The sequence below is a fragment of the Nelumbo lutea genome, chromosome 1, assembly GCF_056320005.1.
Source record: "Nelumbo lutea isolate HS-2025 chromosome 1, American lotus-T2T, whole genome shotgun sequence".
Classification (NCBI taxonomy): domain Eukaryota; kingdom Viridiplantae; phylum Streptophyta; class Magnoliopsida; order Proteales; family Nelumbonaceae; genus Nelumbo; species Nelumbo lutea.
This window is the reverse complement of record NC_142684.1, coordinates 159,333,701-159,337,502: the sequence shown is the minus strand read 5'-3', so window position 1 is coordinate 159,337,502 and position 3,802 is coordinate 159,333,701.

Below are 3,802 nucleotides of genomic sequence, written 5' to 3'. Positions count from 1 at the left end.
TTTATCTGAGTTTAAATATGCAATTAACAAACCATAAAAATTGGAGTCTGAATTTACATCTGCTATACTGTGGGCTGCTATTCAGAGCTGAATTGTCAATGTGCCTTCAGAGGGCTTAAATTGGGCTACAACCAGACCTAAGCCAGGTTTGGATTCAGGTTTGTAAGCTATGCAAGTGTATGGCTTCATAATCTTGAAGACTTCTGTGACCTGAAATCAGGTCTGCAATGCATACAACCTGTAAATTCAGCCCACAGTCAGTTCAGCCCATGTTTTGTTTCAGATCTCATATCAGCCCAAATCTGTCTAGCTCAAATATATTAAGTTGTTCAGTCCACAAATTTACAGAAACCTGAAATCAGGTCTGCACTGTTTGGCATTGTTACTACTACAATTTAGCAGTGTTGCAGAACAGAACTGAGTCCATTTCAGATCAGATCTCAAAGCAATCAGAGCTGGTCATCTAAAACTTTGATTTTACTAATGGACATCCAAGACTATGTGCAAGAGGTTCAAAGCAGAAACCTGAAATCATGATGGCTCAAATTAAGTAGTTGCAGAAACCTGAAATCAAGTCTGCTAACTATATACTGTAAGCAGCCCTGAATGCCAGTATATTACACTCATCCAGTTCAGATCTGGTGCAAGTGGTTTAAAGCTAGTAAAATCAGTCCACATATATGATTATCAGCCCACAGATATAACACAAACATCAGTCCACAGACAAACAATCAATCAGATCGGATGAAAGTAATTTAAAGGATAAAAACATCAGTCCACATATTGCCTCATGTCATCAGTCAGTCCATAGTAGAAATCAAGTGCACTCTGATATCATCACACATTGCTACTATTTCATCAATGATGCAGATCTGATTTTTACACATTTTTGGTATACTGCTACAAGTCCACATCAATGAAACATCAATGAAATATACTGCAATCATAAATCAGATCTGATGCATCAGATTGCAATGTGACATATTGCAATTTTTGGTACTGTTAATAACTGAATTCAGATCTGAGTTCTGATCTCAATTGCCCTTCTTTGCTATCCAACTATTTTTGGGGGCTGGAATATGTATAATAGGGTGAATTGGGGTGATTATGGCTCCCAATTCACCTCATGATTGCATCAGTTCAGGTCTGAGTTCTGATGAACTCAGATCTGAAATGTTGCAGATCTGCAATATCAGAAGAGAAGTCTGAAATAGAGAATTGTGTGGAGGTGCTGCATCGCATTAAAACTATTGAGGCATAAAAAATTCTCAGATTAAATATACTTTTCTTCAACCAAATCAGCTCAGATAGGTTGGAGTACAAGTTATTTAATACAGCAAAGTATGCCCTGTATCCTGCTCTGTTCACAACCCCAGTTCAGATCTAGGTGATTGCAGATTCGAATTTTTTTAACCATGACTATCCAATTGTTTTTGGGAGATAGCTGATTTTTTGTAGGGTGTATTGGGGTGAAGATAACCCCCAATTACCCTTTGAATTTACATCAGTTCAGGTCTGAGTTCAAGAGAACTCAGATCTGAACTGTTGCAGATCTGCTACAGCACTCAGATCTGAGTTCTGATCCGGATCCTTGGTTTCCATGGTTCTTTCTCTTTCTTTTTTTTTTTCACTATCTAAATATATTTTTTTTTTCTTTTTGTAATGAAAGAAAAGAATAATAAAGGGCTGAGAACATATTTTTTTTTTTTTTTGAGTATTGCAGTTTTGCTATAGCAGAGTTCAGGTCTGAACTCAAGTCTGAGTTTGGATCTGAAATCTCAATTGCCTTACCTTCAGTTATTTCTACCAAATTGTTTTTGGGGAATAGCAGAAGTACCCTAGGGTGAATTGGGGTGGTGATGACACCCAATTCCCCTCAAAATTTCATCAGTTCAGGTCTGAGTTCAGAGGAACTCAGATCTGAACTGTTGCAGATCTGCAATAGCAGAATTCAGATCTGAATTCAAATCTGAATTCTGATCCAAATTCTCAATTGCTCCTCTTGTTGTTCAAAAGATCTCCCCTTTTTTTTCATTTTTTTTCTTTTTGTAATGAAAGAAAGAAAAAAAAATAAAGTCTGAAACACAAGCAACTCTTTTCGGCTGAGTGCTGCAGATCTGAAATCTGCTTATCTGAGTGCCGAATGCAACTCAGATCTGCAACACTCATGTTTATGTGAATTTTTTCCTTTTTTTTTTCTTTTTGAAGGGAACAACACCAAGATTGAATAAAAATCAAATATGCCTTTATTAAAATGAAACTGAAACCAGAAAAAGAAAGTAATCTACTTAAGAAAGAAGAAACATAACTACAGTAGTACAGCAGTTGCATTCAAAACTAAAATGTAAAGTTAAGCAAATTAAACCAACTATGAATGCAATGCTGAATGATACCAGATTAAGAATGCTCAATGTTTCCTAATATTGCTTATATAAATCCCCGGCAATGGCGCCAAAAACTTGATGTGTTGCTCATTGTGACACTAGCAAGTGCACTAGCCGTTCAAGTAATAAAGTAGAGAGTGAAGTATCGTTCCCACGAGGATTTAGGAAACAATTACCAATACTAAATTGAGCACTTCTTATCTGATCAACAAATAAATCAAAACTCTAATGAAAGCTAAGAAATCCTAAATTAAAATCTATCTAAATCATTGGTCCAATTGCCTTCAATTCAGGTTAGAAGAGTAAGCAGTAAATGTCAATCTCAGAATTCAGCAATCTATCAATTTGGATCATTCGAATGAATCATGATTGAGCCTTGGTTTGGTGAAACCCCAAGGTCATGAACAGCCTCTCTCAAGCGCATGTTCATCCTATGCATGAGTGATGGTTCTTCTATCTCTAGCAAGAATCTAATCCCCATGCATGCATTTCTTCAAACACTTCTAAGGCATCAATTCAAATCTGAATTGATCACCAACTGAATTGTGCAAATTATCTCTAACCTTGCACTCAATTCAGTTCTTGAATAGTAGATCTGAATTCCTAGAGTCTCTCTCAAGCACTCTAGGAATTCCAAGCTGTAGATTAATTCGGCCAATCTGAAAATTTCAGATCTGAATTCTTTTTCAAGCAATTCAGATCTTGCAATCTCAGATCTGAGTTTTGAAGGTTAGTTGGCCGAATTACTCTACAATAACACCCTTATTCAAGAAACTTCAAGTATAATTCATGACCATTTGAATGAATCAAAAAGAATTAGATTGCTGAACTGAAATTTTACAAGCTAAAATACATCAAGGAAGAATGGAAACAAGGAGAAAGAAGAAAGAAAATATAACAAAGAAACTGAATTCAAATCAAAAGAGAATGAAACTACAAATGATTTATTACAAAAGATCTTTGAATCACAAACCCTCAGTTCGAACTCACCTTCTCCTTCTAGCTTGCTTGTCTTGAACTTCCTTCAACCCTTCTTCTTCTTCTTCCTTGCGCCTAGCCTTCTTCTCTTCTCTTCTCTCAAGGTGGCCGAACCTCTAAGAGTGGGAGAGCCTTTCTCTCAAGCAATTGAACAACTTTCTCCCCTCCTAGAGGCCTCCTTATATAGTTTTTCAAGGGGGCTCTTGCCCCTTCTTGAAGTCTCTAGAATTGGGTGTATTACACCCCTCGTGAACCTTCTAGAGTGCTCCCTCCTTCTCTTCAAGAAACATCTAGGAGTTGCCGCCCCTAGCTCCCTTTGGGCTGCTATTTGGGCTACAACTTAGCTTGCTTTTGAGCTCAAGTGGGCTACACTCTAGGCTGTTATTTGGGCTAAAAATGGGCTGGGTCGAAATTTCCTTCTTGCTAGGTTTCTTCCCTTG